The 14,549-nt window shown below is 51.7% G+C and overlaps 1 protein-coding gene across 14 annotated transcripts in view; it reads right to left on the bottom strand.

The window, feature by feature from the left end:
- KCNIP4 (potassium voltage-gated channel interacting protein 4) overlaps positions 1-14,549 on the bottom strand; it is a 598,831-nt gene that overhangs the window by 277,899 nt on the left and 306,383 nt on the right. Inside the window, exon 1 of one of the 14 annotated variants that reach the window (XM_053252532.1) lies at positions 596-737. The exons of the other annotated variants lie outside the window; for them this stretch is intronic. The gene's annotated coding sequence lies outside the window, so the exon portion shown is untranslated. Of the gene's footprint in view, positions 1-595; positions 738-14,549 lie in introns of those variants that run through there. 14 annotated transcript variants of the gene reach the window in all.

Below are 14,549 nucleotides of genomic sequence, written 5' to 3'. Positions count from 1 at the left end.
AAATGAGAGGAGTTTTTGAAAAATTTGACACAATAAGTGTACTTGAAGGATAAATGAATAGCACAATCAAAGCTTTATTTGATTGTCTAAAATTAAGTTTTCTGCTTATATAAAGACTGAGATATGTCCTCCTTCCCTCTTTCATACCACACATATTCATCTAGCAAAAACACTTACAATTTCCATGGAAATTACATTTACAAACATGCTACCTATCTGGGAAAATAATGCAACCCCAGGATCTCCCCCGCCCCTGGCCCCATCCAGAAGTTCCAGAGGAAAACAGCCTTTGTTCATTGCCCATAGAGCCTTGTATCAAACTGTACTGGAATGAGAGAAAGAAGACTTACATGTAAGCTGCTCCTTATTACACACACTTACTTAGTTTTAGGGCTTATTTCAAAATAAACATTTACCCTCTGTGAACAAATGTCTATGGAGGTGATATATGGAGGATACAAAATCTATACAGCAATGGAAATTAAATGGATATAAAAAGTGGATATAATGGATATAAAAAGCAATGGATATAAAAAGTGATATATACCAGGATACAAAATCTATACAGCAATGGAAATTATAGCCATATAGTCACCCTATAGCCAGTGGGTAGTAGGGTACTCAATCCTTCCCCCAGCTGTGATTTTTCCCTGTAACATGTCTGATTTGCCAGACGTGTTTTCTGGTCAAGTGGGAAAAATTAGCTGGGTTGGGGAGAGTTAAAGCATCCACTTCCTGCCGGCATCTCTTCCCTGCTTCTCTTCCCTGAAAATGGCCTCCCCAACTTTGCTTTGCACTGTTTGAGCTGCAATGGCAAGAGAAAAACAAACAATATTAGATATTCTACTAATCCAGCAACATAGTAGTTGTTATAACTGCCACAAAACCCTTATTCAGGCATTCAGGCATGGACACTGCACCCTAGTACATGATAGAACACTTAAGCTGCACCCCCACTGACCGGTTTTGAAACCCCTTTCTCCTCACCATTCACCACAGGGACAGCATTTGTTTTATCTATTTATTTATTCGATTTCTATACCGCCCTTCCAAAAATGGCTCAGGGCAGTTTACACAGAGAAATAATAAATAAATAAGAGGGCTCCCTGTCCCCAAAGGGCTCACAATCTAAAAGAAACAAAAGATAGACACCAGCAACAGTCACTGGAGGTACTGTGCTGGGGGTGGATAGGGCCAGTTACTCTGCCCCTGCTAAATAAAGAGAATCACCACGTTAAAAGGTGCCTCTTTGCCAAGTTAGCAGGGGTTATTTGTCTTCAGAGACAAATGCCGAAGTCAGGCAGAGGTTTTCTCCATGATAAGGAATGCTGCTGGCTCAGCATTCCACATTATGGGGAGTATCTTTCCCCAAGTACAACCTTTGTCTCTGGGTACGGTGTGAGGGGATGGGGCTAACAGGTTTGCTGGAATGGGTGGAGCTTGCCAGCAGGATCTCAGGAAGGCTGTAACAAGGTACTGCCTGTATACTATTGTACCAAATGAATAGGGCTAGACTCTTCCTCTGAATCATTCTGCTTTAGAATTGTTTTAAAAATGATTGCTTGGCACCAGCTACAGATAAACCCTGTAAGTCTAGTGTCTACAAACAACTGTATAAAACCTGAGGTTGTGCACACAACCTTGTCGGGAAAGGGCAGGCGTCCCTGGCAGATGAGGAGCTGCCGTCCTCCTCTCCGCCATACCATGCACCCACATGAACAGTGGAGTGGTGGAGGGAGATGCTGGGAGCAGGAGGATTTCCCTCCTGCATCCCAGGGTGCTCCAGGGCATGAGTGAGTCAGCTGCTCTAATTACAGCACCCGCCTCACTCGGCACAGCCCCTCCTCCCCCCTGCCCAGCTCACTGCCGGAAATGGCGATGGGCTGCGGGGGCTGTTTAATGCAGCAGCGATTGCCCGATCGCCAGCCAAGGTTAAGAGAACTACAGGCTCACTTAACCTCAGCTGAATGCCAGGTTTGAAATGGGGGCTTGGCGCGGGGGCATTTCTAGGTGCAACTTCGCTCTCAGCGCTTCACACGCACAGCCTAAACCAGGCTGGGCTGCCCTGGCCTGGGTTACGCTGCACGTGTGAATACGCTTATTGTGTTGCTGGACTGGATGAAGGTCCATCTTGTCCAACATTCTGTTTCCAGCAACAGGCCAGCCTTTTCTGTGTGCTCCACTTCTGGAGCACACAAGGGTGGAATTAAGCAGATGGTCTTTCCCCTGTGTTTATACACAGCACCTTGTGTCTATCAGCCAAATTATTTATTATATTATTTATTTATTTGTTCGATTTCTAGACCGCCCTTACAGAATAGCTCAGGGCAGTTCACAAATATCATGAAACAGTTCAAATCAATCAGTGATCAGGAATGAAAATTGTAAAATACAATAAAGCAGCTAAAAAATAAAACAATTCAAATTATAAACCTAAAAGAAATCAAGGACATTTCAGAGTTTTGTTTTTTCTTACCCCAATAATCCTAACCATGCTGGAATCAGCCCAAATGTCAGAATTACTGGACATATGTACATTTTCTTCCATTACTCAGAAGTCGATCAGCTAATCCTCAGCCATTTTGAAAACCAACATGAGAAACCGCCTTTAGTGTGAAGTCTCCAATTGGTAAATTCTCAAAGACAGGGTTCTTAACCCCCAAAGGAACACTTCTGGCTGTAATAGAACAGTAGTTTTCTCTTCTCAGTGGCACTGTGGTGATTAAAAAAAACTACGGATGCCAGTAACTGGTCATGGATTGGGGAAGATATATTTAAAGAATATAGGGTGTTGAGCATTCTCATTTTGTATTCCCATGAGGAAGAGGGTGCTTGCACACAAACACATGGTGACCAGCAGATCTATAACTGGAACTTCCCACCTTTCAGTTTCATATTTATGCAAATAGGGAGTGTTGAGATTGGGTTAAACCTTGCAGTATTCTAACAGAGCTTTCTTAAGAAAATCAGGACAGCACAGGAGGTGTCTGCTGTTCCCACCTGATCACCAGGGTTTCCCCCCCCCCTTTCCATATAGCACCTCAGTGTACATAACATTTCACAGACAGTTATACAATACAAACTTAGAGCACATTTCCGTCTTGGTTTATCACAAAGGATTCTGGGAACTGTAGTTCTGTGCAGTAAATTTGTAGCAATCTCTGTCCCCATCCCCAGAACCATCCCTTGAGTAATGAGATGGTCTGATAATGGGAGGAAACCTGTTTCCATGATTCTCCCAGACATGTTTAAATGGGTCAAATTATTACCCGAATCAGTCCATGATTGTTGATATGTATACATCTGTGGTTACTCAAAAATTACAAGCATGCAGCAGTATATACAATATACCCCCCTTTTTTGGGGGGGGGGGTATAAATACATAATCTAGTATGAGTTTTTTGGTGAAATAAATGAAATGAACTTGTTAAATTAACTCTAGCATGGCTTGGTTCATGGCAGATTTTAGGGATGTGCATAAAACCGGTTCTCCCGGTTCGGTTCGGGTCCGAACCGGGTCCGGACCGGACCGGGGTGGTTCGGTTTTGGTTTTGCCAGACCACCCCCCCGGTCCGGTTCGGTTTCGAACCGGTTCGGATCCGAACCGAACCGGTTCGGATCACAAAAAGTGGCTGGTTTTTAAGGGGACATTGTGTTCTACCTGCCACCCAAATTTCAAGTCGATTGGACCTTCCTCTGATTTTTTACAAATTTTTTTCAAAAAATAAATTTTTGCCCATAACTCAAAATGTGGAGCCCTTAGGGGCAAAAAAGCTGGGGTGGGTGGTAGCCACCCATGGGTGTCCTCCACCCCAAAAATCCCAAGGCAATTGGTGGCTCCTAGTATTATTGGTGAATTTCTGAAGAAATTTTTTTTTCATTGGCTAGAATGGGGGTTTGGGGCTGCCCCAGACCCACCTCTGTGGGGTGGCAGCACCCCCAAAGTGGGTCCGGGGCCATGGCAAAAATGCCCTCAGTCCCTCCCAGCAATCCCCGTAGAGATAGGAGTGATGGTTCTGTTGTTTTTCTGAGGTATTCTGAGTGTAGATTCTATGATAGCTTATGAGATTTCCAATGAGACACCATGAATCCACTCTCATTTGCTATCACAGAATCCACACTCACTCAGAACACCTCAGAAAAACAACAGAACCATCACTCCTATCTCTACGGGGATTGCTGGGAGGGACTGAGGGCATTTTTGCCATGGCCCCGGACCCACTTTGGCGGTGCTGCCACCCCACAGAGGCGGGTCTGGGGCAGCCCCGAACCCCCATTCTAGCCAATGGAAAAAAAAATTTTCTTCAGAAATTCACCAATAATACTAGGAGCAACCCAACAATTGCCACCCCATCTTTTTGGCCCCTCTCTCTGGGCACCCTAACACGTAACACCTAGTCAGTCCATCTTAATGCCTACCTACTACCACCACTCCTATCCAAGCAAGTAAGAGGAGGACACTCAGAGAGACAACACCCACTCTCTGATCTAACAAAAAGGCCACTGCTGTGCTGCCTGCCAGCACAGCAGCAGCAGCGGAGCAGCACACTAAGCACAAGAGCAGCACACACAGAGAAGAAGCAGGAGGCGGAGCAGCAGAGCAGCAGACCTGCCGCTCTGCATGATGGGTGACGTGATGCCCAAAGAAACCACCGCCTCACTCAGTGCCTGCCACTGACTAGGCCCGACAGACAGAAGCCAGCCAACCTGCTCTGCTCTGCTCTGCTGTTCCGCATGGATGATGCACACACACCCTACATCTGCATCCAAATGACCAGACCAGACCAGACCAAGTGCGCAGAGTCAGCACAGGCCAGCAGCCACCAGCCCAGCAACAACAACAGCTACTACTGCTACCACCACAACCAGTGTTGCCGCTACAATAACATTCCCAGTCCAGTCACACGCGCCACAGCCTGAGCCTAGCACACAGCCAACAGCTGCTGCCAGCCAGTGCCTGGCAAGCCCAGCCAACATGAGGAGGAGAGAGCTAACAAGTAGACGGCGCACGCACATCACCAACCCATCACGACGGCGCAACTGCAAGGGGAGAGGGCACAATTACAGGCAGCAGGAGGAGGAGGAGGCAAGGCAATCCTAGCACAGATTTGAAAGTTTAAAATCCACCAGGACATCTTCTAGAATCTAGACTTCTGTTTTTTCTACCACCAGCTGTAGTGTCTAGTTAGTCAGTGTGCTGTGCAGCTGAGCTGCGTGTGAGGAAGGATGATTGTAGCTAGTTCTTTAGTTTCAGCAGACTGAGCATTGAGCATGGGCAGTGGCCTTGGGAAGCAACACAATTACACGACACTCACCTGCTGCTGCTGGTTCTAGAAGTTGCCTCTTCTCGTCTTTTCACCTCTTCGTGTGTGTGTGTGTGTGTGTGTGTGTGTGTGTGTGTGCAGTGAGTGCATGCCTTTTGCCTTGCTGGAAAGAAATGCTTCTCTGGTCCACCACCACATATCTGCTCAAGGACACAGAGGCCCAAGGCAGAGGTGGTGGCACCAGTGTGAGTGCATGTGTGCTGGTGGTGTTTGCCACCACAGGTGTTTTGTGTGTGTATGTGTGCGCTGCTAGCTAGGAGGGGGGAGGGAGGGAGGCAGGGAGGCAGGGGGGAGGAAAGGGGAGGGGGAGAGGGATGTAGAGGGGATTGAAGGGGGGAGGGTCCGGCTCAGAGTTGGTCAGCCACATATTTGTGCACACACATGCTCACGTGTGTGCTTCGGTGGGAGAGACCAGACTCTCATCATCTGCCAGACCGGGGTTAGGGGCAGGTGAGGCGGTGGTGGGCTGGAAGGGAGGGAGGATGGAAGGTGGTGAAGAGGAAGGGGAGAGGATGAGAGGGGAAGGATGGAAGGAGGCATGGGGGGGAGGGAGTTGGGGGGGGAGGAAAAAAAAACATGTAGACAGACACACACCACACTACACACAGAAAGCATCCACACACAGAGACAGTGCTAGGCATCCATTCACACAGACAGACAGACAGACAGACACACAACAGGAAGAGACAGACTGAGCCTGCACCACACACACACACACACAGACCCAATTCCCCCCCTTCACAGTTATCAATCAATATGTTGTGTTGGCAGCCAGTTCATTGCTATTCTGATGGTTTGGGGTTTTTTGCCATCAGCCAACATCAACAGTGACCACAATCAAGATGAACATAAGATGATAATAATTCATTCGTTTCATTTGAAAAAATCACCCAATCATTTTCTCCATGTAAACCAAGCCCCCCACACATGATTTCTGGTAACATTTTCAATAAAATCAATTCATTTGGCATTCATCATTTTGTTCTCCCTTTGTCACCTTTTTTTCTTTCTTTTGCATAATTTTGAGGCTTGATTTTAACATGGGGTTTTAAAAGAAAAATTTATTTACATGTTTATTTACATACAGTATTTACATATCTACACTGCATTTTAGAACGTATACCCGCCGCTGCCGCTAAGTCTAGTACTCTGTGGGCTGTGCTACTTTGGGGTGTGTGTGCCGTGCCCACGCCAGGTCCCCAAATGCTGACAGGTGGATAGATAAAGGGCCTGTGCTGGTCAGCATTGGGTTTCTTTTTAGGTGGGCGTGGGCATTGTAAACATCTGGCCAGTCGCAGCACTACAACTACTACTACAACTGCATCTCTGTGTGGGCACACTACACGCTGCGACTGGCTGGCACGGCTCAGCATCTGTCACGTCAGCTCAGCTAGAGGTGGAAGGGGGGAGGGTAGGGATAAGCACAGAGGTCGAGCCAGGCAGGTGACCAACCATGGGGCAACCCACGGTAATCACTCGCCCGGCTCAAACTCCAGCTTGGGGTAGCCCAACAGGGGGAGGTTCACCTTAAGGAAGACCAGCTGCTCCACCAGACCAGGGTCCAAGCGGGAGCGAGAGGGTGTCACCACGTCCCCGGCACGTGAAAACACCCGCTCGCTATGGACACTGGTTGGGGGGCAGGAGAGGAGGCGCACAGCCACCACCGCCAGGTCCGGCCAGACTTGGCGGCGGCTCGCCCAGAACTGTGCGCAGTCCACGCCGTCTCCCTCCACAGGCTCCTCCAAGTACTGCGCAACACATTGCTCAGCACTGGAGGGGGGCCTGGCAGGTCGAGCCTCCTGCATACCAGGCATGGCGCCATAGCAGAACCGCTGAAACCACTGGGCGGATCTCGAGTCGGTAGCAAATGGCTGCTGCGATGGCGCCGCCTGGGATGCCGCGCTGCTGGACTGGGAAGAGGGAGAGGAAGGGGAAGCTGACGCCGGCTGGCCGCCCATGCTGCTGCTGGGTGCGGGTTGGGCCGCGAGGGCTGCCCCCGCACCACTACCAACACCCTGGTCTCTGCGGGCCCTAGCAGCCTCCTCCTCCCTAACCTTCTCGACCAGGATGCCCTTCCACCTGGGCAAGTCGTCGGCACTCACGGCATTGCCCTTGAGGGCTGGGTGACAGAGACAAGCGAGGACATACTCCTCCCTGTCTCCCAGCACATCAACGAGCCGCTTGTCAACCCCAGACCTCAGCCTCCCAGCCAGAGCACGACCCTCTGGCGTGGTCAGAGAGATATGGAGTCCACCCATCAGCTTCTCGAGACCAACAGCTGTGGGCAGCGCCTGGCTCAAGGGAGTGGTGTCGCCACACAAGCCCTTCGTAGCAAGCTGGAAGGGCTCGAGTGCCGACACCGCCTCGGACATCTGCTTCCACTCTGCGTTCGAGAAGTCGCAGACATCCAAGGACTCGTCCCTCGCCAGGGCGACAAGGGCTCTCTCCTGCTCCAACAGGCGCTGGAACAGGAGGAAGGTGGAGTTCCACCGCGTCTCCACATCCGTAGGGATGAGATGGCGAGGAAGGCCAAGGTCATCCTGCTTCTGGCGAAGCAGTCTCCTGGACTTCTCGCTGCGGTGGAAGTGGGCGGCCAGCTTGCGAGACTTATCCACAAGCGTGGCCGTGGCAGCAACAGCAACTGGGATGGGGCGGGCCCCCTTCTCCTGGGACGCCTTCAGCTCCTTAAGGCCAAGGGCGTCCCTGACGGTCAGATGGAGCGTGTGTGCCATACACCGTATGTTCACACAGTCCATGACTGTCTCGACAGCGGCGGTAACGTTGGCTCCATTGTCGGTGACAATGAAGCCGCGGGAGAGGTGTGGACACCCGCCAATCCACTCCTCTATCTGGCGGTCGAGTACGGCCGCCACCTCCTCCGCGGTGTGCCTCGTGTCCATCGTCTCCACGTGCAGGACGGCCCACCTGTGCCGTAGTGCAGCGGGAGCCGCGCCGGACCCGGAAGCATCGCCCGCGGAGGTCCCCTCACTCTCCGGGCCCCACCAGTGGGCAGTGAGGGCCAGGAAAGAAGCGTGCATCCCACTGACACTGGTCCAAAGGTCAGTCGTGAAATGCACGCTTGTCCCGGCCGGAGCTGCACACAGCTCGGCCGACACGAGTTCCCTGCACCGGCGGTACAGGGAGGGGACCACGTTCCGGCTGAACGTGGTCCTTGAGGGGATGATGTATTTGGGAGCCAGGTATTGGAGAATCCGGCGGAAGCCGTTGTTCTCGACCACCTGAAACGGCTGGTCATCGGTGGAAATCATCTCCCCTATGAGGCGGGTGAGGTGATGATGGTCCACGCGAACAATACGCTGGCTTCCCGAGGACTGTGTCCACCGCTGGACGGGCAGTGTAGCCTGCCTGCTGGCTGGCACACTGCCGCTGCCCGCCCTAGTGGCAGATGCACAAGGCGCACTAGCGCTGCCAGCCTGTCCCCTGAGACCTGGGTGGTGACGCTCTAGGTGTCTCCACATAGGCGTCGTACCCAGGTGCGCAGGGTCCCTTCCACGGCTGACAAGCATCCTGCAGTGGACACAGCGGGCGTGGAATGGGTCATCTTGAGGGACCTCAAAATGCACCCATGCACCACTGCCCTTGGCCTCCTGCGCCCTGGGCGCCGTCCTAGGCCGTTTCTCGCAGGGTGGCTGCAGTCCTAGGGGGGGGGGGGCGGCCGCCGCTGCCTGCCCACTGCTGCCACCCAACCCGCCCCTTCCGCCCTCCACAGCGGAGGAAGGGCCCGGCTGAACTGGCATTGGAGAGGCAGTCCTCTCCTCCACCACCTCGCCAGACCGCTCCCCACCAGAGTGTCGGGCTTCACGAGGGGGGGCCCCACTGAGCGGCGAAAGGATAGGGGGAAGGGGCCCCAGAGGGAGGGAGAACCTGGCTGCATCGCTGCCAGCCGCACGGTCCTCACCGCCCTCTACCTGCTCTTCCAACTCCACAGTCTCCTCCACCTCAACAACTGGCGGTAGCTCAGCAGCACCTGGTGCCGCCGGCGAGGAGGGACCCGCCACAGCCCTAACGGTGCCTCTGCCTCTGCCGCGATTGGTGGCAGCAGGCGTGGGGAACTGAATCCTGCGCACCAAAGATGGGGCCGGAGCAAAGAATTCTCCAATGGGGAGAACTGGGGTGTCCTCAGGCTCCCCGCGTCCTCTCCCTCCCCGTGCCGCAGGCGCACCCCGCACCTGGCCTCTCCCACCTCTGCCTGCCAGCCTTGAGCGAGCCCTGCCCGCCACACGGCGCTCAGACATGCTGCTAGGTCAGAAGGAGGGAGACTTTAGGAGGAAGGCCAGAGACAGGGTCAAAAAAATAATTTGGAGGGGCTTAGGGGCCAAAAAAAAGGCAGCTGATTTGGAGACAGCGGGGGGGGGAGTTTGTTTTTTAAAAAGGAAGCCAATTGGGGGGAAAGGAAGACTTTTTGATGGGGGGGGAAGCCAATTGAAGTGAGGGGGAGGGTGTCCTTTTAGAATTTGGGACTCGGGAGTCAACCAAGCTAATTGGGGAGATGGGTCTGGGAGGGTTTTTTTAAAAAATAGGGGGTTAAAGGGTGGACCCCTGGTGTGGGTGGCACGGGCAGTTGGGTGGAGTAGTTGTGGTGTGGGTGGCAAGTTTTTAACTTTTTTGGGGGGGGAGTGGATGGGGGGAGGGCACAGCACCTACCGGGGGTGGGGGAGGGACGCAGTCAACGCTTGGGAACCTGCAGATCAAAGGAGGAAAGCCTTATTTAGTGAACTGGAACACAAAGTGTGGGTTCTGGGGGGTGGTTCTCAAGTAATGCTCCTGTGGGGGGAGCATCAAACTCAATGCAGCCTATTTAGTGACTCTAAATTGCACACAACCAAAACCAGAACCCAGTCACACCTAAACAGAGGTTGAACCCACCCACTCTGTGACTCTGCCCGCCCAATGCCATGGCAAGCAAGCAGCAGCAAACACTTGATGGCAGCATCATGGATTGAACATCATCATCATATGTGTGTATTGGCCCAGCATGTAGTGGCAGCATCAGAACCCAGGACCCCACTCAGACTGCCCCAGAGGCAAGGAAGCACTCTGGCATGGCATTGGCCCAGCATGTAGTGGCAGCATCCGATCCCCTGACCCCACTCAGACTGCCCCAGAGGCAAGGAAGCACTCTGGCATGGCATTGGCCCAGCATGTAGTGGCAGCATCCGATCCCCTGACCCCACTCAGACTGCCCCAGAGGCAAGGAAACACTCTGGAAGAAGGCACCTGTTCAAAAACCACCTGCAAGACGCATGCAATGCAACGCAACACACAGCAGCAGCAATTTCTTTATTGGGCATGAAGACACAAGTTACAACGGTACATCTCCTCTCCCTCCTCCCCACACCCAAATGCATTTCAAGATAGGGGTGTCCCTATTTAAAACCGCCAGCTAGGGAGAGAAAGGGGGCAACAAAAGGTGCACAATTGCACACGCACTAACCCCTCTTCTTCCGGTCCTTCTCCTGCCGCTCACTGCTGGTCACGGATGCGCCGCCAACAGCCAACCCCCTGGGCTGGGACACAACAGGGCGGCCGCACGAGGCACAGGCAACCGGGGTAGTTCAACGATGGAGGGGCAGAAGTGAGGAGACCACACTATTTATGTGTTGTTGCTCAACTCACCCCCAAGCAGAGACAAATGAAATAAAACAACTTTCAAAAGAAAAATAACCGATGGCGGGGACCTCCAGGTGAGGTCGGAGGTAGGATACTGTGTGGCTGCAGCTGTGGGAGGAAGAAGAAGTGAAGGGATGAGGAGAGAGAAAGAGAGAGAGAGAGGAAGAAGAGAGGAGGAGCTGTAATGTAGCAGCAGGGAGGGGGATTCGGGTGTGGGAGGAGGACAGCAGCAGCAGCGGTGACGGTCCCAAGAGGGGGAGAGACCAACAGAGGGTGTTTGGGGGGTGGAGTGTGTTTCAGGGGGTCTGGGGTATGTAGCGGGGAGTCGGGGGGCAAGAGGGGGAGAGACCAACAGAGGGTGTTTGGGAGGTGGAGTGTGTTTCAGGGGGTCTGGGGTATGTAGCGGGGAGTCGGGGGGCAAGAGGGGGAGAGACCAACAGAGGGTGTTTGGGAGGTGGAGTGTGTTTCAGGGGGTCTGGGGTATGTAGCGGGGAGTCAGGGGGGCAAGAGGGGGAGAGACCAACAGAGGGTGTTTGGGGGGTGGAGTGTGTTTCAGGGGGTCTGGGGTATGTAGCAGGGAGTTGGGGGGCAAGAGGGGGAGAGACCAGAGGGCAGGGTGTGTTTTGGGGGGATTAGTATGCGTCAAGGGGGATGAATCTGGGTGGGAGGGGGCAGGCAGGGCAGGAGTGGAGGAGGAGGAGGTGGCAGTGGGGGGAGTGGGTTTCTGGAGGGGAGGGAGGGGGGAAGCTGGGAGCAGAGGGCCACACAGAGAGGGGAACAATCAATGAATCAATCAAAGCAAACCAAACAATATGAAAAAAAGTCCAAAAAAAACAACAACACCTGGGAACAATGGGCAGAAAGTCTGGGGGGGGGGGGGAGAGGAACCAACAACAACCAGCAGGGAGGAATGGGACACACACACAGCAAAACCAGAACCAAAAGAAGCTAATTGATTTCACACAAAAAACCAAAGTAACTAAGACAGGACTCAACAGGCAGCAGCAGCAGCACCAGGGAGGATGGGGAACAACACTCAGTCTGGGTGGGAGGGGGCAGGCAGGGCAGGAGTGGAGGAGGAGGAGGTGGCAGTGGGGGGAGTGGGTTTCTGGAGGGGAGGGAGGGGGTAAGCTAGGAGCAGGACCACACAGGGGAACAATCAAATTTGAATCAAAACAATCTATACACAAAGTAAAAAAAAGGAAACCAAAGGGCAGCCAGAAAGTCTCAGGGCGGGGGGGGGGGGACAACTACCAGGGGGAGGGACTGGGGGAGTGGGTGGGACACACACAGGGAGCAAAACCAAAACCAGAACCTAATTCCACAAAGAAATCCAAAGAATGCAAGGCTCAACAGGCAGCAGCACAGGAGGGAAACAATCTTATCTGGGTGGGAGGGAGGGAGGGGGGGAGCTAGGAGCAGGGCCAGAGGGGAACAAATTAACAATCAAAATCAGAACACAAGGAATCAAATTGCAGCAATAATATAAACTAAATCCTCAGAAACACAACTCAGACAGGCAGGCAGCAATAACAATAGCAGAAGTTATTAATTAAAAACCAAAATCAGCAAATATATAAATTTACACAGAAGCAATAATTGAATGAAACTCAAAAAGTGGAACAAAAGTCAGGCAAGGCACAAAAACAGGAAAGCAATGCAGAAGATGGGGGTGGGGGGGGGAGGAGGGAAAGCCAAAACTTTGGGAGAAGGGTTGAGAGAGAAAGGGTGAAGAGAACAGAAAACACAACAGGAAAAGTTGGAAAAAGTTGAGGGGAAAGTATTAAAGAGGTTTGGACAGAGACAGACAGAGGGCAGATGGACAAGGTGGCACACAACAACACACAGAGAGAGCAGAGAGACAGACACACACTAATGTGACACACAGTCAGCAGGGACTCACAGCAGACACCAGCAGCAAAAGAGCAAGCAAGGTCTCAGAGATGATCCCACAACTGCAGCCAAGAGAAGTTTCCAGAGAAGAGGCTTGGGTTTATATAGGTTTGAAATTCCCTCCTTTGGGAGCCCCCACCTTTGCACTCCCCCCACGGCCAACAGGGTGCCAGCTCTCAACAGTGCAACAGCCAAGCAGCCTACCAGACCAAAGGACTCATTCTGGCCAATCAAAGGATCAATAGCGCAGCCAATACAATGCCTGAAAATAGCATCACAAAATGGATGCTAGGAGCAAAAGTTTCAGGAATGAGCCACAAAATGGAGGACACACTTCAAACTTTAAAGGGACACTCCACTGACTCCAGAGACTCAATTGAACTCCCGAACCGGTTCGGGAAACCCGAGCCGGTTCGGAGCCGAACCGACTCGGATTCGGTCCGGATCGGTCCCAGAAGGGCCCGATTCGGTCCGGGACCGAACCGCCGGATCCGGACCGAACCGCACATCACTAGCAGATTTTGCCCAGAATGTTGCTAGTGCAGTTTTCAAGTACTCATCAAGTGGAATGCTCACTTGAATTGTCAGCAGATACTGCAACACTATTTTCATCAGCCAGCCAGAACATTTGTCTGGAGCAACTGTCGGATAATCACCACAAAGCAAAATAAAAACAAGATCAAGAAAACCACTATGTGGTTTGTTTTAAATCTATACATCTATTTTAAAGGGACACTCCACTGACTCCAGAGACTCAATTGAACTCCCGAACCGGTTCGGGAAACCCGAGCCGGTTCGGAGCCGAACCGACTCGGATTCGGTCCGGATCGGTCCCAGAAGGGCCCGATTCGGTCCGGGACCGAACCGCCGGATCCGGACCGAACCGCACATCACTAGCAGATTTTGCCCAGAATGTTGCTAGTGCAGTTTTCAAGTACTCATCAAGTGGAATGCTCACTTGAATTGTCAGCAGATACTGCAACACTATTTTCATCAGCCAGCCAGAACATTTGTCTGGAGCAACTGTCGGATAATCACCACAAAGCAAAATAAAAACAAGATCAAGAAAACCACTATGTGGTTTGTTTTAAATCTATACATTGAACTGAAATATTATGCTGCAAACCAGGGAAATGAAAACAGTTGTTTGTATAAAGATTGCTTGCTTTGGAAGAGGAGTTTAAGAAACATTGATCCGAGTTGCCTCAGAAAACCTGGATCGTTAGGGATATGATAGAGACTAGTAATGAAAATAAGTTTACATTCATATAGGAGGAAGAGAGAGATGAAGTCCATTAGGCCCAGTGAATGCGTCCCTTGTTAATTCATACAAAGCTCCAGGTGGCTGTGCTGGTCTATAATATTCTATTATTTGTGTATGTGTTGGAGAATATGAAATTTAGCTGCCCAAGGGACTTTAAAAACAGGAGGAAGATAGCGAAGATAGAAGATAGGAAGATAGTGGTAACTGGAAGTTGGGATTTAAGTTTAGAAAGTTACATGCCTCCCAACCAGTAGGTTACACTAGTCAATGTAGCTTCTATTGAAATCAGACCATTTGGGGGGCTGGTTTGGATTATATGTCCAGACTGGCCCACCCTGTCCACAGATTATGAGGAACATGAATGAACACATCACACTCATCCTCCCAGTCCACTTTCCCCCTTCTCCTAATCATGGAGGGGGTTATCTGCCCCTTCA

This window comes from Hemicordylus capensis, chromosome 5 (assembly GCF_027244095.1).
Source record: "Hemicordylus capensis ecotype Gifberg chromosome 5, rHemCap1.1.pri, whole genome shotgun sequence".
Lineage (NCBI taxonomy): Eukaryota > Metazoa > Chordata > Lepidosauria > Squamata > Cordylidae > Hemicordylus > Hemicordylus capensis.
The sequence above is the reverse complement of the archived record's forward strand: the minus strand, read 5'-3'. Positions and strand labels throughout refer to the sequence as shown.